General features: G+C 37.1%; 1 non-coding gene across 1 annotated transcript; it reads left to right on the top strand.

Moving 5' to 3' along the window:
- The first annotated feature begins 18,171 nt into the window (after window positions 1-18,171).
- Window positions 18,172-18,278, top strand: LOC143685349 (U6 spliceosomal RNA). The gene has a single exon (XR_013176594.1). It is a non-coding gene; the product is annotated as a U6 spliceosomal RNA (small nuclear RNA).
- Window positions 18,279-22,110: the final 3,832 nt, after the last annotated feature.

Below are 22,110 nucleotides of genomic sequence, written 5' to 3'. Positions count from 1 at the left end.
CTTATTCTAATTGTTTCAAATCAATGAAATCACGCAATATTTGCCCTTTTGTGTTTGGCTTATTTCAATCAATATGGTGTCACTCATCATGTATCAGAACATCATTCCTTTTTACAGCTGAATAATATTCCCCTTGTATGATTATACCACATCTTATTTATCCATTCATCAGTGGATGGACACTTAGGCTGCTTGCATCTTTTGGCGACAGTGAATAATGTCACTATGAACATCAGTGTGCGAATGAGTCTCTACTTTTAATTCTTTTGTGTATTTACCAAGAAGTGGTATTGCCAAGCCATACAGTAGTTCTATACTTAACTTTCTGGGAAACTGCCAAACTGTCTTCCATAGCGGTGCACCATTTTATGTGTCTACCAGCAACGAATCAGTGTTCCTATTTCTTCACACCCTTTTCAACACTTGTTATTTTCTATTGTTTTAATAGCAGCCATTCTAATGGGTGTGAAATAGTATCTCATTTTGGTTTTGACATGCATTTCCCTGATGGCTAATAATATTGAGTATCTTTTCATGTGTTTTCTGGCTATTTGTACATATTTTTTGAAGAGATGTTTGTTCAAGTCCTCTGCCCATATTTTAATTATTTGTCTTTTTGTTGTTAAGTTGAAGGATTTTTTTAATATATGCTAGATATTAATCTTTTATCAGATATTGTGGTTTCCAAAAATTTTCTCCCATAGTGTAGGTTGTCATTTTACTTCCATGATAAAGTCCTTTGAAAAAGAAAGAAAAGCTTTAAATTTTAATGAGGTCCTGTTTATCTATTTTTTTTCTTTTACTGCCTGTGCTTTGGATATAAAGTCTAAGAAGCCATTGCCTAACAAAAGGTCCACAAAATGAAGTCCCTACATTTTCTTTTAATTGATAGTTCATCCCTTGTATTAAGATCTTCGATGAATTTTTAGTTGATTATTGTATATGATGTGACGTAAGAGTCTCCTCCTTTTTTTTACAAATGGAGATCCAATTTCCCCAGCATCATTTGTCAAAGAGACTGTTCCTTTCCATTGAGCGGTCTTTGCCCCCTTGTCAAAAATCAGTTGGCATAAAAGTGAGGTTTGATTTTCTGAGCTTTCCATTCAATTTCGTTAGCCCATATATCTGTTCTTGTGTCGTTTTGATTACTATGGTTTTGTAATAAGTTTTGATCAGGAAGAATAAGTCTTCCAACTTCATTCTCTTTTTCAAGATGGCTTTAGCTATTCAAGGCCCGCAACCCTTCCATATAAATTTCATTATTGGAATTTTGATTGAGATTGCACTGAATCCATGAATTGCTTTGGGTAGGACTGACACCTTAATGATATTTAGTCTTTCAATCCATGACAGCGGAATGTACTTGCACTTATTTAGGTCTTCTTTGATTTCTCTTAGCAAAGTTTATCTTTTTTGAGGGGGAGAAGGGGTTGTATGGTTTGGAAATTTTGTATGGAAGGTGAACATTCTACCACAGAACCACCCATGCACTCTTTAGCAAATTTTTGTGGTTTAAGTGTATAAGTCCTTTACATCCTTGGTTACATTTATTCCTAGATATTTTATTCTTTTTAGCTTTTGCTATAAATTGAATTATCTCTTGATATCTTCTTCTGATTGTTCATTGCTTATGTATAGAAACACTACTGATTTTGGCTTGTTTATCTTCTGCCCTGCCACTTTTCTGAATTCAATTATTAGCTCTAGGAGTTTTATTGTGGATTTTTCAGTTTTCTGTATACAGAATAAAATCATCTACAGATAGGAAAATTTCTATTCCTTCCTTTTCAATTTGAATGTGTTTTATTTATTTTTCTTGCCTAATTGCTCTAGCATGAACTTCCAGTACAATTTTAAATTACATTAGTGACAGCGGGCATCCTTTTCTTGTTCCTGATCTCAGGAAAAGCTTTCAGTCTTTCAACATTAGATAGGATGTCACCTGTGGGCTTTTCATATATGTCTTTTATCATGTTGAGGAAGTTTCCTCTTATTCTTATTGTTCCAAGAGTTTTTATCAAAAAGAGTGCTGTATTTTGTCAAATGTCTACTTGTATCTTTAAGGTGAGTCCTTGCAGACAGCATATAGTTGGGTCATGCTTTTTAATCCATTTTTCCAATCTCTGCCTTTTGACTGGAAAGTTTAGTCCATTTATATTTAAAGTCCCTACTGACACTTCAGTACTTTCTTCTGCCATTTTGCTATTTAGCCTTTTCAACTTTTATGCCATTTTTGACCCTCACTTTTATATTTATTTGCATTTTTGTGTTGTATCATATTGAGTGACTTCTCACTTCTGTCTTGATGTATTATTCATCTATTTTCCTTGTGGTTACCTTGGCATTGAAATTTAACTTCTTAAATACTATATATATAATAGTCATATTTTGTTTGATGCTAACTTAATTTCAATAGCATGCACATATATCTCCTATACTCCTCTGTCTCCCCACCAATTTTTTGAACTTGTTACCACTTATATCTTTGTACATTTTATGTCCAACAACTTAGGTTTATGATTACTCTTTATACATTTTCATTTTAGTAGAAAGTCAATGTCTATACCAAACTATACAATACAATAATGCTGGCACTTATAATTATCAAAATGACTACTTTACTGCAGACTTGTATATCTTTATGCTGTTCTGAACCACTGTCTAATATCCTTTCTTTTCAGTCTGAAGAACTTTCTTTGGCACTGTGTGTAGGACTGGCCTAGTGGTGATGAAATCACTTGTCTTTTGTTTATCTAAGGATGTTTTAGTCTTTCATTTTTTGAAAGAGTCTCACTGGATATAAAATTCTTGGTTGGCAGTTGTCTTCCTTCACTTTAAATATTTCAACACACTACCTTCTTGCCTCCATGACTTCTGATGATGAATCAGCACTCAATGTAATTGGGATTCCATTGTACATATCACATTGCTTTTCTCTTGCAGCTTTCAAAACTCCCTTGTCCTTTGCATTTGACACATATGATGGGGTATATTTCTCTTTCATGTTTACACTGCTTGGGTCCTCTAGAGATTCTTGGATGAAACTTTTCACATTTTTGGCTTAGCTTAAGATGTTTTCTGTCATTATTTATTTGACTATTATTTTTGCTCCTTTCTTTCTTGTCCTTTTGGAACTTCCTTAATGCATATTTTGGTGTGTTGACCAGTATCTGTGATTGTCAGGATAATGTTTCAACTTGGTCAGGTAATAGTGCTCAGTTTTCTGGTCAAGTAAGCATTGGCCTAACTGTTGTTGTGAGGACATTCTGTGGACTTAAATCATCAGTAAGTTGATTGTACTTATGACTGATAACATGTACAATAAACTATGGAAGTTGTCCTCAGCAATGAGAGATGCTTCATCCAGTCAGGTGAAGGCTTTAAAAAGAGAAGTGGGGTGGCACGATGGTGGCTCAGGAGCAGAATTCTTGCCTGCCATGCTGGAGACCCAGGTTTGATTCCTGGTGCCTGCCCATGCAAAAAAAAAAAAAAAAAAGAGAGAGAGAGAGAGAGAGAGAGAGAGAGAAATGATAACTTCAGGAGTCAGAGGAAACAGTTTTCATCTCCACATCAGCCAGCCACTAGAGTCTCCTGGGCAATTCACTGAAAATCTTCACAGAGTTTCCAACTTGCTGTCTGCCCTATGGAATTTGGACTACTGTACCTCCATGGTTGTGTGAGACAATTTTGTAAGATCTCATCATGAATATAGATACAGGTTTTCTTTCCCTAGAGAACCCTGACTAATCATTTTCCCACAGTTGTCTTAGGCAGTTTTCCATTTTTTGAGGAGGAGTATGGTCCAGAAATTGAACCCCAGCTATTTTCCCTTTCAATATTTCTTTTTTTCTTTCTGCCCCTCAGCCTGCTTCATTTCAAGTGTCTCATCAAGTTTACTGAGTCTTTCTTCTGCCAGTTTTAATATGTTCTTGAAAGACTCCTGGATATTTTTCAGTTCATTTTTTATGATCTTCAACTCCAATGATTCTGTTTGGTTCCTTTGTAAAATTACTATCCCGTTACTTATACTTTTATATTGTTTGTTCATTGTTTCCTTGATAGCCTTTCTTTCTTTCTTGAAAGAAAGTTGTACCTTCAACTCCTCAAGCATTTTTAAGATCATCTTTAAAAAAGGTTTGTTTGCTATGCCCACATTCTCATCTTTTTCATTTCTGTTTGCTGTATTTTTTATCCTCTGCCTTTAGTTGGGCCATCATTTCCTGTTTCTTGTTTTGTCTTTTGTTCTTCTGTTGCACACTGAAAATTTGAATATTTTAAAATGTTCACCATATGATTTACTCCCTTGGATGTCAGTTTATTGTTTTTGTAGCAAGTTGATAATAAGACAGAGATATTCTTGGACTTCAACCTTCCTATCAGGAAGGTCTTCCCAATAAGAATGCCGTATGGAAGATTTTCCCTGTCTTTCTGGCCTTTGTCTTGTCCTAGGCATTTGCTTGTTAGTTGCTTTAGAGTTCCTCTGTTTACAGGAATTTGGTTTCCCCCTACATTTTACCAGGATACAGACCTCCCTCACCAGCAAGGCTTTGTCCCAGACTATCTACCTGTATAGGTTTTTATACCCCTTTCATTGTTTCATACTGCTTTTGCCTGGGGGAAGGTTCAGGGAGGAGTGTCATCCTGAGAGGACTTTCCCAATTCAGTCTTTTTCAGCCAACACTGACTCAGAGGCCTATGGCTGGGGCTGCAGTGGGGATGAAGAAATGTGCCAAAACCTCCTCTGATAGTTCTTCAAAGCTGAGCTTTCCTGGCCTGCAACAAATACAGTCCTTCTGCTGTTTCCTAACCCTGAAAAACGCTGCATCTTTAAATCTCCACTGCCTCTGCCCCTGTCCAGGGAAGGTTTTAACAATGGTGGCTGCCATCTTTGTCAAAGCAGGCTTGAGACAATGGCTGCTACCGCCTTTGTCTGGGGCAGATTAAACAATAACAGCCTTCAGAGCCAGAGCCCAGCTATCCAAATTTGTTAATCAGTGAGCACTGTCCCCACCCCAGTTCTTGCCGAAGAGGATTTTTATGTCCCTTTCTGTTATGAGCACAGAATCATGGAAACCATGAAAGCCTTCAGTGAGAGTAGGGGATAGGAACCAGTATCCATCATGTGGAGAGAGCAATTTACTCTTCTCTACCATAGTTTATCTTCTCTTCCTTCTGCTGTTCCCTGGAATGCTGTCCAGTGTTCTTCTGGCCTCTGGAGTATCAAAATAGTTGTTCCAAATGGTTCCTGCTTGTTTACCCGTAGTTTCTGTGGGAGGACTGAGTCCTGTAGCCCCTACTCCACCATCTTCTCTGGAAGGCTCCTTGTTTGTTTCTTATCCATCCAAGATCTTCTATAAATTAGTAGAATTTTTCTACTAATCAGCTATTTCCAGTAGCAACATAGGCACTAAATACATACAGGCAGCTAACATTGCCTGAAAGATGGGAAATCCATTATCCATTAAGTGGGAAATAGGACTCATATTCTTGTCCTCAGATTGCTAAACAATGAAGTTTTCAGCCTATGAAGTCATTTAACTTCCCTGAGGCTCCATGGTTTCTTCTACAGTAAAAAGAAACAAGTTAGCTTTGATGAATAGAATGGCTATGCCTTATCTAGTATTCTGTGATTTCTACTCCAGTTATGTACTAAATGTCTTACTCCTATTACTTCTAACATCCATGTGTACTTCAGAATCAATGTTCATTTACTTAGAATAAAGTAATAATATATATTCATGATATCAACAATGTTGATTTGTTATAAACTCTGTAAAATGAATTAACCTAAGATGTAGGCTATTTAATGTAGAATTCTTTTAAAGTATTGAAAATAGTATATTTTGTGGCAATTTTCATCAGTAGAATCTGAAGTGTTGGTCTTTGATAATTTGCACAAAGCACATGCATAATATTTAAGTTTTTATTGATACAGATTTTGAATTGGAAACCAGGAGAGTGATATTCCAGTCTCCCCCTGCATTTAAAATTTTTGTAGATACATTATTTATCTTTCTGATTTTCACATGTAAAATAGAGATAACAGCACTGCTTGAAAGCAGATATTGAAATAAATGTTCCCCTTAAAATCTTAATAAATATTAGATGTATAATAATAAAATACAAATGAATTATTTATTTACTTTCTGAGCTAGTGTAGTAAAATTACTTTTATACATTGTAGTAACCTTGTTTCCACATGCCATCACAGGATATTACTATAGCTAAAAGTTTCCTTTTGTTTAGTGTTTGCATGATATGTACTCTTCTATCCTTTTACTTTCAACCTCTTCTTATATTTAAATGTGACTCTTGTAAGTGGAATGTAGTTTTGAATTAGTATCATTTTTATTGTTGTTTCAAATGTAACACTATTTTTCATTGAAGTATTTAGTCCATTTACAGTAATTGTTAATATATTTTAATTAAACCTATACCATCATCTTTCTATTTGTTTTCTACTATCCCTTCATTTTTTTCCATTTTTCACTTCTTAACTTCTCTTAGATTAAAAATGTTTCTCTAATAAGGATGAAAATAAATGAATAATAGGGGAGGTAAAGAGTAAAAATTGGGCAGATTGAAATACTGTGGGTCAATTAGAGGGATGGGTAAGGGGTATGGATGTATGAATTTTTTTCTTTTTATAACTTTTTCTGGAATGACACAGATGTTCTAAAATGATCATGGTGAAGAATACACAACTATGTGATGATATTGTAAGCCATTGATTGCATAATATAGATGGACTGTACATCTGTGGATATTTCTCAAAAAAAATTTTTAAATGTCTTTCTTATTATAGCTTCCTTTGAATTATCTTTTTTATTGTATCTATTTTATGATCTTTTTAGTGGTTAAGCTAGAAATTAGAAGTTTTAAAAAGCTAGCTTTAACTAGTAATTTTATAATCTTCCAGAAAATGCAAACATTTTTATTCTATTTACTTGCCTCTTGTCTTTTGTGCTGTTAATATAAAGTATTTTAATTTTACATATATTTTCTACCTCATGTGCTAAAGTCTTTATAATTATTTATTTATGATATTGTTGTTTTGAACAAACAATATTCACTTTGATTTATTCCCCATTATGGTCCTTTCCTGTGTGTGTTGGTTTGAAGCTGTATGTACCCCAGAAAAGGTCATGTTCTTTTAATCCAACTTAAACCTTATTGTGGGTGGAACCTTTTGATTTGGTTATTTCAAGCAAGATGTGACCTACCTCATTCAAAGAGGGTCTTATTGGATTAATACTCTTATTGGAATTAATTAATACTCTTATTGGAATCTTTTATAAGAGGATAAAACGCACACAGAAGCTCAGAGATGAAATTAGGGGAAGTTAACAGAAAAAAAGAAGAGTTGCTGAGAGAGGAAGCCACTGAAGCCAGAAGCTAGAAGCAAGGAAACCCTGGACAGAAGAACCAAGAGACAACTCCATGTGCTGTGCTATCTATCTGACAGAGGAGCCTAAGCTCACCAGTCTTCAGAGAAGGGGTCATCCTGTTGATGGATTAATTGGGATACTTTCACAAACTTAGAACTATAAAGTTGTAAGTTAATAAATTCTTATTGTTAAAAACCAGCCCGGGGGAGGTGGGGCAATATGGTAGTATAAGGAGGTGTGAAATTTAGTTAGTCCTCTAGAACTGCTAGTAAATAACCAGAAACTATCTGGGAAAACAGTTTGGGGAACATCCATGACTGGAAACACATAATACATCAGTGTTGTATGGGTGGAAGGGCCAAGATCACAGCCCAGAACCGTTAGTAAAGCCCTCAAACAGCAGAGATTGGCAGCCCCCCACCACCACCACTGGCACAGCAGACTGTTGGAGACACTTCCCCAGTCACTACTAGGAGTCAGGGAAGGTAGTTCAATCAAAGTCCAATTGCAGTTTTAATTAACAATTTTTAACTGCTGAATACAAGCTCTGAGCATAAATAAATCCACAAAAAGCAGGAAAGTAACCCTGAGGTCTCTCTTGGCAGAGAAGAGAAAGAGCTGATGAAGAAAAAGAAATGGAAGTTTTCAGAGTGGGATGAGCTCAGAATACTGGAAAATAGCTGTGGCCCAAGAAAAGGGGACATAGAACCGGGTACCAACTTAAGTTCTTGACTGTTGAACTTGGGGCTGGAGACTGGCTCTGAAAAGGATTTTAATTTTAGTTTTTTTCTGTCTCCCTTTTTGTCAAGTTTTCTAAGCAGCTCATCAGAGAAAGCCTCAGGCATTTGCAATTGTTAGCACTGACCCACACAAGGGCAAAGTTAAGATACATCTGAGAGACAAAATAAGTCAAGTGAAGGAAATAATTCCCTAAAAGGTGTATCTTCCCCAAGAAAAGGGTAGACCCCAGCTCAAGTTGTGCCTTCTTTCAGATAATTCAGATTCCAGGGGCAAGGAATCAGAAATGGCTTAAGTTTGCTTCCTCCTTAGCCTCTGTCTCAACCACTCCCTGGGTAGGCTGAGAATTAAAGGCACCACACTTTACAATGATGAGGGGCCGTGGGCTGCTGGTCAGGATAGGAAAAGCACAGAGTCTAGAGGTGCCATGGCAAAGTCAGACAGTCTGTTGGGCTTCATCCTATGGAGAATTGATACAGATTATACCTTCCTGCTCTTGACATGGGCCTGCCTTGTCTGGGAAAATCTGACTGAACTCATCATATCTGGGGAGACCCTTCTCAAAAAGAAGGTTCTATATAGGTAGGGCAAGAACCAGAAAAATCAGAGCTGAAAAATTCTGACCAGTTAAATAGAAGCTATATTAGAGGTCTAGAAAAGTTGAAATAAATGCCAAAGAATAAACAGAGAACAAAACCAACAAGCAAGAAAACCCTAGCTAAAACTGAAAATGTCCTCCAGAATAAACTAATCAAGGAAATCAGATGCTTAAACACCAGCAAAAATTATGAGTCATATTAGGAAAAATGAAGATATGGCTCAATCAAAGGAACAAACTAACACTTCAAATGAGATACAGGAGTTGAAACAACTAATTAAAGATATTCAAATGAACATGCTAAATCAAATAAAAAATCAGAGTTGAGGGAAGATATGGCAAAAGAGGTGGAGAACATAAGGAAGACTTTGGGTGAACATAAAGAAGAACTCAAAAGCTTGAAAGAACAAATGGAAGAGCTTATGGGAATGAAAGTCACAATAGAAGACATGAAAAACACAATGGTGACTTACAACTGCAGATTTGAAGAAGGAGAAGAAAGGATTAGTGAACTAGAAGACATTACATCTGAAATCCTACACACAAAAGGACAGATAGGGAGAAGAACAGAAAAATATGAGCAAGATTTCAGGGAATTGAATGACAACATGAAACACATGAGTGTATATGGTTATGAGTGTCCTAGAAGGAGAAGGGAAGGAAAAAGGGAGCAGAAAGAATAATGGAAGAAATCATTACTAAAATTTTCCCATGTCTTTTGAAAGACATAAAATTGCAGATTCATGAAGTGCAGAATAAAATAAATTGGGTAGATGGAAATACTAGTGGTCAATGAGAGGAAGGGGTAAAGTATGGTATGAATGAGTTTTTTTCTTTTTTACTTTTTATTTCTTTTTCTGGTGTGATGTGAATGTTCTAAAAATTAATCATAATGATGAATTAACAACTATGTGATGGTATTGTCAGCCATTGAATGTCAACTATGTGTGTAATGTATGTGTGTAAAGATTTGTCAATAACAATATTAAATAAATGAAACAGCGTATGCCAAAGAGAATAGATCCAAATAGACCTACTCCATGACACTTAGTAACTAGATCTTCAAATGTCAAAGACTAAGAGAATTGTTAAAGCAACAATAGAAAAAAGATACAAGGAAAGCTTGATACATACATGGGAAGCTGGATAAGACTACATGTGAATTTCTCAGCAGAAATCATGGGGGTGAGAAGACAGTGGTATTACATATTTAAGATGCTGGAAGAGAAAAGCTGCCAACCAAAAATTCTTTATCTGGAGAAAATGTCATTCAAAAGTGAGGAGAGTTTAAAATATTTTAAGATAAAACGACACTGAGAGTTCGTGAGCAAGAGAACTGCTCTACAAGAAATAATAGGGGAAACTACAGTCAGATAGGAAAAGACAGGAAAGATGCACTTGGAGAAGAGTGTAGAAATGACAACTATCAGCAGGGGTACAGAATAAAGTCATTACACATGCAACATCATGGATGAATCTTGAGGATATTATGTTGAGTGAAATTAGCCAGAAAAAAGGACGAATGTTGTATGATGTCACTAATATGAACTAATATTAATGAGTGAACTTTGAGAGTTAAAGTTGGAAACACAGGCTCTCAGGAGATAGAAAGAAGATAGACAGATTGGACATTTGATGCTGAATGAGTACAGATTGTTCAACAGGATTGATTGCAAAGATTCAGAAATGGATAGCACAATACTATCTGATGGTAGCACAATATTGTACATGCATTGAACAACACTAAGTGAGTATGGTTGAAAGAGAAAATGAGAGGCATGTAGGACACCAGAAAGAAAGAGAGAAGATAAAGACTGGGCTTTATAACTTAGCAAAGCCTAGAGTGAACATAAATGTGCAAATATAAGAATGTTTTACATAAAGGATGAATGAAAACATTGCAAAGTGTTGAAAATGAGATGTATGTGGAAAAATTCAATCAATGTAAGCTAAGGTCTAAGGTTATCAGTAGTTGCAATGTGCTTCTGTTAAATGTAACAAAGGCAATATTGAAAAGCTAAGTGTCAATAAGAGGGGATAAAAGGGAGGGGTAAAGGATTCTTGTTGTTTCTCCCTTTTATTTTTTGTATCTTTTTATTTTTTAGTCTTCTTTTTTTTCCCCTCTACTCCTTTCTTTGTGGAAGAAATGGATATGTCCTCATATAGATTGTGGAGGTGCATGCCTGACTATGTGATTATACCAGGAACCATGGATTGTGTTTATAGTATGTATTGTACGGTATGTGAATAAAACTGTTTAAAAATAAACATAAAGATGCAAATGCTGGAGAAAATGAAGAGAGAGAGATGTACATATTCAATGATGGTAGGGAAGTAGAATGGTGCAACTGGCCTCTGCAGGGCAGTATGGTGGCGCCACAGGAGGCTAAGTATAGGACTGCTATATGATCCTGCAACCCATTATTAGGTATAGATCTAGAATAAGTGAAAGCAGGGGCATGAATTGACATCTGCACGTTGGTACTTATGGTGGCAGCATTCATGATTTGCATTGGTGGATGTGGCCAATAAGTACACTGATGAACAGAATGACAAACTGTGGTATATATGAACAATGGAATTTGGAGTGACTGCAGGAATGAATGAAGTTGGCAGGCGTACAACTAGGTGAATGAATCTTGAGGATAGTCTGTTGAGTGAAATAAGCTGTAAATGAAGACAAATATTATAATGCCTCACTAATATGGACTGACTATAATGTACAAACTCTCAGAATTGAACTCAAGGGTTCAATTCTCAAGGATAAGTTATCAAGGGAAGTCTTATTTTAAAAAATCGAAGATTGTATGCTCTTACAGCAGTCACATGTATTCCTGAGTTGTAACTGTTATTTCTAAATTCTGAGATTCTGAAATCTTTGTGTATAAACCTGGTCATTCCCTGGAACTTTGGGTACCTGTATGACACCTGAGACTCAGAGCTTGAGTTCCGCAACTCTGAAAGTCAACATTTCCCCATAAATCAACTGTTTAAGAAGCTGAAAAAGAGAAGAGTCTTCAATTAGAGCCATGAATGAAGCTGATCTGGTTAAGACTAAGGTAAATCAAGGGTGACATTGATTGTATTTTAAAACTCCAATTTCTATGTGTTTTTTTTGGTACAAAATTTATATTTTTCTGTAGTAATGTTATGTAATTTAACTTGTATGGTGTACTAGTTTGACGTTGTTATGTACCCCAGAAGAGTCATGTTTTTTTAATCCTGATTTAGTATTGTAGTATGGGACCACTTGATTAGGTTAATTCCATGGAGAGGTAACACACCAATTGTGGGTGTCACCTATTGATTAGATGGAGCTGTGGCTCCACCCATCCAAGCTGGGTCTTAGTTGGTCTATTGGTCTCTAAGAGAGCTCATGGGGGGAGAAAGCTCACACAAACATTTGGAGATGCCAGCCACTTGCCTTCCCAGCTGACAGAGGATTCTTGGACATCATCTGGCCCTTTCTTCAGAGTCAAGTTATCTTGCTCTGGTGCCTTAGTTAGGAAATTTTTAAGACCTTAAAAATGTAAACTTGTAACTTAATAAATATGCTTTATAAAAATTAATACATTTATGTTATATTGCATTCCAGCAGCTTTTGCAAGCTTAAACATGTGGTCCATTTATCTGAACACTATAATTACATGGAAACTTGATAGGGAGTGAGATCTTGTTGGTTTGTACAGGTTAGTGTGATGTCCTGAACATCCCAGAGTACTCTGTGCAGTAGGTAAAAACATATCAGCAAAGTGGCCTTGAGGGACTGGGGAAAAATGTGGAAATATTAAACTTCTTCACTTGAGGAAAATCTGATGTTCTCACAACCATGGGGTACTACCAGTTTAATAGGCCAAGCTCCCAATCTTGCGGCTTGCCCTTATGAAATTTATTCCAGCAAAGGAGAAGCTAAGACTACTTATAATTATGCCTAAGTCGTCCTCAGGGAACCTCTTTTGTTGCTCAAATGTGGCCTCTCTCTCTAAACAACTCTATAGGTTAACTCACCGCCCTACCCCTACTGGGACATGACTCCCAGGTGTGTAAATCTCCTTGGCAACATAGGATCTGACCCCAGGGATGAGCCTGATCCTGGCTTCCCAGGATTGAGAAATCCTTCTTGACCAAAAGGTGGAAGAGATACCAAACAAAATAAAGTTTCACTGGCTAAGAGATTTTCAAATAGTCAAGAGATCATTCTTGAGGTTAATTTGGTGCATTATATAGATAACCCCTTTTCAGTTTTTGGTGTATTGAAGTAGCTAGAGATAAATGCATGAGACTATTGAACTGTAATCCAGTAGCCTTGATTCTTGATGATGACTGTATAGCTATATAGCTTTTATGGTGTGACCATGATGGTGAAAACCTTGTGACTGACACATCCTTTATCCAGTGTATGGTCAGATGAGTAAGAAACTAAAGGCAGTAGGTGCATAAGTAATAGGGAGGCTAGGGGGTATTAGATGTTTGGGGGTGCTCTTTTTGACTTCTATTTTTATTCCTGTTTTTATTGTTTTTAGAGTATTTAAAATATTCAAAATCTATTGTGATGTTGAATCCACAAGTGTATGATGATACTGTGAACCATTCATACTTTAAAATTATTGCATAGTATGTGAATATATCTCAACAACATTGCATTTTTTTAAAAATCCAGTCCATTTCTGATATATTGCATTTCATCAACTTGAGCAAACCAAAATGCTGTGCTTTTAATTTTTTTCTCACTTTATGATGTTTTTATCACCAATCTCATTCCTTCTTACAAAAAAATGACCTGTAATATTTATTTTATTGTGGTCTCCTGGTGATTGATTCGGTTTTTGTTTGTCTGAAAGCGTATTTATTTAGCCTTCCTTTTTAAAAGAATATTTTAACTGGGCATGCAATTCTAGTCTTGCAGTTTTTTCTCTCAATATTTTAAAGATGTTTATGTTGGTTTCTGGCTTCTATATTTTCTGTTATACAGTAAGCTATCAGTGTTTTTGTTACCATTTTTTGTCTGCTTTTTAATATTCTATGGTCTTTGTTTTTCAGTGTTTTACTCCAATATTATTAGATGTGGTTATCTTCGTATTCCTCTTGCTTCAAATTCTTTATTTTGTGCCTAATTATAATCACAGTTTTGGCAAATTCTCAGCCAGTACTTGTTCAGATATTGCTTCTTCTTCATTCTCTCTCTATTCTCCTTCTGTGATTCCAATTACAACTATATTTGACCATTTAAAAATATCTCATATATCTCTGGTGTTCTTCTCTGCTTTCCCAATTCTTGTTTTTCTCTGTGATGAAATCTGGAAACTGACTTCTACTGTGTTGTATTATAATTCATTAATCTTTTTCTTTGCTGTGTCTAATTTGCTATTAAACACAGCAATTGAATTCTTAATTTTGATTATTGCATTTTGCCTTATGGTATAATTTTTGTAGCTCCTCTTCTTCCAGATATGGATGCCCATATATCCTGGCTTTCTTGGTGATATGAATTCCAATATTTGTGTTCATGGCCAAGAACAATTCTTAAAGCTTCAAGTAGCCACTTGCAGCTCTATGCCTTATGATGTGAATCAGCAAGTGCCCAGAGAAAAATCAATGACAGCTTCTGTAGGGGCACTGCTCAGAGCATATCTCTCTTGACCTGTGGCTGTGATGCAGTCTCTCAGAGGGTTTCAAACAACTGGAGGAGGGAGCATGTGATTTGGAGTGTTTTTGTCCAGTGTTTACAATTGCTTTTAGGTAGTAGGATCATCTACTACAGCTTCTCATAAAAATAAATCATAGTGTGAAAATAGCATTTGAATTTTAGAGGTGGAGGTATTTAACTCAAATGAATCTTCAAGTCATGGAATTTGGAGAATATTGAGGAAGAGTAAGATTTTTTAATAGTTTTATACCATTTTAGTATATCCAATGTCTCCTACACATATATAAATACAGAATGTTTACCTTTACTGATTCTAGAATAAAGTGAATCAAAAAGGTTTGGCATTATTTAGTAGCATCTAGCCTCACTTCCAATCCTTATTTTTTCAAGTGTTTCTACATACTGCCATGATTAAAAAAAGAGAGAGAAAAGGAAGGAAAGAAAGAGGGAGGGAGGGAGGGAGGAAGGAAGGAAAGAATGGAGGGAGGGAGGGAAGAAAGGAAAGTAATCAAGCCATGAGAAACTAGAGCTGGGGTGTGTTAACTTGTTAGCTGCAAGGAATGTGATAGACCAAAACTGGAATGGCTTTTAAAAAGAGGATTTAATAAGCTGCAAGTTCACAGTTCTAAAGCCATGAAAATGTCCAAATTAAGGCAAAACAAGAGGTTGCCTTCACTAAAGAAAGGCTAATGAAGTTTGAGGTTTCTCTCTCAGCTTCGAGGGCACATGGTGACATCTTCTAGCATTCTCTCCTGGCTCCTTGTTTCATGAAGCTTCCTGGGAACATGTTCCTTCTTCATCTCCAAAGATCTCTGGCTGTGTGGACTCAGTTGGTTCTGGTTGCTCTAACACTTTTTCCAAAATGGTTACCTCTTAAAGGGCTTGAGTAAACAACCCTACCTTGAATGGGTGGAAGCTACCACCCAGAATTGGTTGGATCACATCTCCATGGAAACATAAAAGAGATCCTACCCAGCAATATTGAATGAGGATTAAAGGACATGACTTTTCTGGGGTACACAACAAATTCAAGCTGGCACATGGGGTTATACAAAGCATGTGAAATTTTCTATGGTTGAATTCTAAATTCTTAGTTTAATTATGGGCTTCTTTCCTAAGACATTTCATTTAATTCAGATTCCCTCAATTTTGTGTTCTTGAGTTCAGAGATAAAAAAAAAATGTATAACTTCCATTTATTATAGTATTGGTTTTCACTCAACACTCCAACCAGAGATGCTTTCTTAGTTCCAAAGAGCTATTTTCCATGCTACAGATATAAGTTTTGGGCATGCATCCTTGCCCTGGCCTTTGCTGCCTGAGCACATGAATGGATGCTGCAGACAGTGCCATAAAAGAAGGAAAGCCTCAGGCCAGCAATTACAGTATAAGGCAATCTTTATATTTTTTATGCCTTGAGAATTATTTCACTTCTTTTTGAAGCTGTGTCTTGTTAAATGTATAGAAAGAGATCTCATAACTCAAAGGACAGAGGAATCTTAAAGTTTTGTATTTGATTATATTTGAATACAATTATGGAGGCTTGTAATGTAATATTTTCTTTCTACTGGATGAAAATTACAGATATATAATATGGGCTTACTTACCTGATTGCACATTAACTTTAACACTTTCAGATAGCCTGTGGCCTGGGCAAAAATTTAAAAAGCTGTGTTGTTTGGCTTGGAACAAAGTCAGGTATATCATTGGTCAAACACTATGCCTGTTTCCTTCAAAGATGCAGCTTTAAAATAGATATATTGCAATGTACATCTGCTTTAAAAAGAGAACGGCAGGGCAAAATGGCATTATGGTAAGGTGTAGAATTTAGTTCATACTCCAGAGCAGCTAGAAAATAGTCAGAACCTGCCCAGAACAACTCCTTCCTAGAGGGACACCAGGGACCGGTACACACGTACAACAATATGGAATGGTGGAATGGCTGAGATACCACACTGAACTATAAGTCTCCCAAGCTGCAGAGGCCAGCACCCATCCCCTTGGGCACAGCAGACTGGTTCCTGAGGGAAAAGGAAACAGATTTTACTAGTAGCAAAGAATTAGCTCAAGCAAGCTCCAATTATAGAATTAATTTACAAATTCTGACTACTGAAAATAGGCCCTGAGCAGAGATAAACTTGGAATAAGCACTAAAGGAAACAGGAACTTTCACCCCAGCAGAGAAGGAGTGGGGCTGACAAAAAAAAAAAATAGAGACTTTTTGAGTTGGACAGCACAAAGTACTGGAAAAGGGCTGAACCTCAAGAAAAGAGGGCACATAGAGCCTGAGGATACATAGGGCTATCTTGTTTGGCAAACCCAGGGGTCAGGGATCCAGACCTGAAAAGGTGGTTTATTTGTTTGTTTTCACTTCTTAACAACTCATTAAATAGAACTGTGAGCAATCTCAGGCACTGGCATAACCCCAGGCAGGGTGTAATTAAGGAATGTCTGAGAGCAAAGTAAATAATCAAGTGGGTTATTTCTTAAAGGATGTCTCTTTTCCGAGAAAAGGGAAGCAGGTCCCAGTTCAAGTGGAATCCCTCTTTCAAAGAATTCAAGCCACATGAACTAGAAAACAGAAGCAGTCAAAGGTCAAAGCCTGCCTACTACATTAGCCTTCATCTCAAACATTCCCCTGGCAGGGACAGGCTGCTGAAATTAAAGGCACCTGATCACTTTATGCTGGTGGGAAGCTGTGGGAAGATAAGTGCTGGGGAGGATAGGAAGGGAACAGACTTTAGAGGATTCAAAAGAAGTCTGACAGTATTCTGGGTCTCACCTTCAAGGTAATTTGATATTGACTATTCTTTCTTCCTGACACATGGGATTGTGTACACTGAGAAAATCTGGCATCAATAATATCTAAGAAGACCCTTCTTAAATAAAAGCTCCATATAGGAAGGGCAAGAAACTGAAAAATTCTTATCAGTTAAACAGTGCCCATGCTAGAGGTCTAGAAAAAATTGAACTGAATATCAAAGAACAGATAGAAAACCCTATGTAAAAGAGTCAAAACAAACTTCAGAATAAGCTAATTCAGGATATCAAATGTCTAGACACGTAAAAAAATAATAAGTTATACTAGGAAAATCAAAGATATGACCCAGTCAAAGTACCCAACCAATAGGTCATATGAGATGCAGGAGTTCAAACAACTAATGCCAGATGTTTCAACAGACATGTAAGATCTCATCAAAAATCAGGGAGGATATAAAGAAGACAGTAGACAAACATAAAGAAGAACTTAAAAGTTTGAAAAAATAAATTACAGAACTTATGGGAATAAAAGGCACAATGGAAGAAATTTTAAAAAATAACATAAACCTACAACAATAGATTTGAGGAGGCAGAAGAAAGAATTAGTGAACTAGAGGAGAGGATATTTGAAATCTATCACTGTTTTAGTTTGTAAAAGCAATATGCCAGAAGCAGAATGGCCTTTAGAAAGGGGAATTTATGAAGTTACAAGCCCATAGTTTTAAGACCATGAAAATGCCCAAACTAAGACATCCAGAGAAAGATACCTTGAGTCAAGAAAGACTGGTGAGTCCAGAACACCTCTTTGTCAGCTGGAAAGGTACATGGAAACATCTGCTAGCTTTTTCTCCCAGCTTCTTGTTTCATGAAGCTCCCCCACAGGCATTTTCCTTCTTCATCTGCAAAGATATCTGGCTTTGTGGGCTCTGTTCGTTCTAAAATTTTTCTGAAATTGTTTTCTCCTAAAGGACTCCAATAATCAAACCCACTTTGAATGGGTGGAGAGACAGCTCTTTGGAAACTATCAAAAATTACCACCTCATGCTTGCTTCGGCGGCACATATACTAAAATTGGAACAATACAGAGAAGATTAGTGTGGCCCCTGTGCAAGGATGACATGCAAATTCATGAAGCATTCCATATTAAAAAAAAAAATTACCACCTCAATTGGGTGGGTCATATTTCCATGGAAATAATAAAAGAGACCCCACCCTGCAATACTGAATTAGGATTAAAGGACATGACTTTTCTGGGGTACATAATAGCTTCAAATTGGCAGAAACACTGAGAAACGAGAGAAAATATAGGGAAAAGAATGGAAAAAGATGCACAGGGTCTTAGGGAATTGAGTGATAACATGAAGCACACAAACATATGTGTTACGGTTGTCCCATAAGGAGAAGAGAAGGGAAAGGGAGCAGAAAGACAATTGGAGTAAAAAAATCACTAAAAATTTCCTATCTCGTATGAAAGACATAAAATTACAGATCCAAGAAGTAGCCGCATACCCCGGAGTAGACACAAATAGAACTACTCTAAGACACTTACTAATCTGATTGTCAGTGTCAAAGACAAAAAGAATTTCCAAAGCAATGAGAGAAAATTTATCCAGTACTTACAAGAGTAGTTCAATGAGACTATGTGTGGATTTCTCAGCAGAAACCATGGAGGCAAGAAGGCAATGGTGTGATATATTTAAGATTCTGAAAGAGAAAAACTGCCAACCAAGAATTTTATACCCAGAAAAACTGTTCTGCAAAAATGAAGGGAAGATCAACATATTTTCAGACAAACGATCACTGAGAGAATTTGTGACTAAGAGAGCATTTGTACAAGAAATACTAAAGGGAGCACTGCAGGCAGGTAGGAAAATACAGGAGATAGAGGTCTGGAGAAGAGTGTAGAAATGAAGACTATCAGTAAAGGTAAAAAGAGAAAAAAAATTGGATATGACATATAAAATCCAAAAGACAAATGGTAGAATAAAGTACTGCCTTTACGGTAATAACATTAAATGTTAATGGGTTAAACTCCCCAGTCAAAAGACATAGAATGGCAGAATGCATTTAAAAACAGGACAAGGAGCCCCTCCCTCCCTCTTTCCCGGGCCGGCTGGGAGATTTGGATTGGAGGTCCCCCAAGCCGCGGAGGCCGGCGACCGGGGTCCCTTCCACACACGTGGCTTCCCGGTCTGGCTGGGAACTTTGGATTGGCACTTCCCGAAGCTGTGGCAGCTAGCGCCCCCCACCACGCTTGGCTTCCCAGGCCAGCTGGGAGATTTGGATCAGCACTCCCCCAAGCCGCGGAGGCTGGTGCCCCCCTGCCACATGCGGATTCCCGGGCCGGCTGGGAGATTTAAATCGGCACTCCCCCAAGCCGCGGCGGCCAGCACCTCTCCCTCCCTCCTTCCCGGGCTGGCTGGGAGATTTGGATCGGCACTCCCCCAAGCCGCAGCGGCCAACGCCCCCCCCCCCAAAGCATGGATTCCCAGGCCGGCTGGGAGATTTGGATCGGCACTCCCCCAAGCCGCTTCAGCTGGTGACCCTCCCCCACAGCGAGAGTCTTCCAAAGTTAAAGGAGCCACAGCATCTTTTACTGGTGGGACCCACAGACAGACGAGCGCCACATACTGGGCAGGATAAGAAAAACAGAGCCCAGAGATTTCACAAGAAAATCTTACAACTTGCTGGGTCCCACACCCAGGGAAATCTGATTAAATGCCCAGACACCCGCAAAAAATAACAGATCACGCCAGGAAAATTGAAGATATGGTCCAGTCAAAGGAACAAACCAATAGTTCAAATGAGATACAGGAGCTGAGACAACTAATTCTGAATATACGAACAGAAATGGAAAACCTCTTCAAAAACCAAATCGATAAATTGAGGGAGGACATGAAGCGGACATGGGCTGAACAAAAAGAAGAAATAGAAAAACTGAAAAAACAAATCACAGAACTTATGGGATTGAAGGACAAAGTAGAAAAGATGGAAAAAACAATGGATACCTACAATGTTAGATTTAAAGAGCCAGAGGCTAGAATTAGTGAACTGGAGGATGGAACATCTGAATTCCAAAAAGAAACAGAAAATATAGGGAAAAGAATGGAAAAATTTGAGCAGCGGATCAGGGAACTGAATGATAATATGAAGCGCACAAATATACGTGTTGTGGGTGTCCCAGAAGGAGAAGAGAAGGGAAAAGGAGGAGAAAAACTAATGGAAGAAATTATCACTGAAAATTTCCCAACTCTTATGAAAGACCTAAAATTACAGATCCAAGAAGTGCAGCGCACCCCAATGAGAATAGACCCAAATAGGCATTCTCCAAAACACTTACTAGTTAGAATGTCAGAGGTCAAAGAGAAAGAGAGGATCTTGAAAGCAGCAAGAGAAAAACAATCCATCACATACAAGGGAAACCCAATAAGACTATGTGTAGATTTCTCAGCAGAAACCATCAAAGCTAGAAGACAGTGGGATGATATATTTAAAATACTAAAAGAGAAAAACTGCCAACCAAGACTTCTATATCCAGCAAAATTGTCCTTCAAAAATGATGGAGAAATTAAAACATTCTCAGACAAAAAGTCACTGAGAGAATTTGTGACCAAGAGACCAGCTCTGCAAGAAATACTAAAGGGAGCACTAGAGTCAGATACGAAAAGACAGAAGAGAGAGGTATGGAGAAGAGTGTAGAAAGAAGGAAAATCAGGTATGATATATATAAAGCAAAAGGCAAAATGGTAGAGGAAAATATTATCCAAACAGTAATAACACTAAATGTTAATGGACTGAATTCCCCAATCAAAAGACATAGACTGGCAGAATGGATTAAAAAACAGGATCCTTCTATATGCTGTCTACAGGAAACACATCTTAGACCCAAAGATAAACATAGGTTGAAAGTGAAAGGTTTGGAAAAGATATTTCATGCAAATAACAACCAGAAAAGAGCAGGAGTAGCTATACTAATATCCAACAAATTAGACTTCAAATGTAAAACAGTTAAAAGAGAAAAAGAAGGACACTATCTACTAATAAAAGGAACAATTAAACAAGAAGACATAGCAATCATAAATATTTATGCACCGAACCAGAATGCCCCAAAATACGTGAGGAATACACTGCAATCACTGAAAAGGGAAATAGACACATATACCATAATAGTTGGAGACTTCAATTCCCCACTCTCATCAATGGACAGAACATCTAGACAGAGGATCAATAAAGAAACAGAGAATTTGAATATTACGATAAATGAGCTAGACTTAACAGACATTTATAGGACATTATATCCCACAACAGCAGGATACACCTTTTTCTCAAGTGCTCATGGATCATTCTCAAAGATAGACCATATGCTGGGTCACAAAGCAAGTCTTAACAAATTTAAAAAGATTGAAATCATACACAATACTTTCTTGGATCATAAAGGAATGAAGTTGGAAATCAATAATAGGCAGAGTGTCAGAAAATTCACAAATACATGGAGGCTCAACAACACACTCTTAAACAATGAGTGGGTCAAGGAAGAAATGACAAGAGAAATTACTAAATATCTCGAGGCGAATGAAAATGAAAACACAACATATCAAAACCTATGGGATGCAGCAAAGGCAGTGCTAAGAGGGAAATTTATTGCCCTAAATGCCTATATCAGAAAAGAAGAAAAGGCAAAAATTCAGGAATTAACTGTCCACTTGGAAGAACTGGAGAAAGAACAGCAAACTAACACCAAAGCAAGCAAAAGGAAAGAAATAACAAAGATTAGAGCAGAAATAAATGAAATTGAGAACATGAAAACAATAGAGAAAATCAATAAGACCAGAAGTTGGTTCTATGAGAAAATCAATAAGATTGATGGGCCCTTAGTAAGATTGACAAAAAGAAGAAGAGAGAGGATGCAAATAAATAAGATCAGAAATGGAAGAGGAGACATAACCACTGACCTCACAGAAATAAAGGAGGTAATAACAG

This window comes from Tamandua tetradactyla, chromosome 5 (assembly GCF_023851605.1).
Source record: "Tamandua tetradactyla isolate mTamTet1 chromosome 5, mTamTet1.pri, whole genome shotgun sequence".
In the NCBI taxonomy this organism is placed as follows: domain Eukaryota; kingdom Metazoa; phylum Chordata; class Mammalia; order Pilosa; family Myrmecophagidae; genus Tamandua; species Tamandua tetradactyla.
Note: the sequence above shows the minus strand (reverse complement) of the source record. Positions and strands in the feature narration are given on the sequence as shown.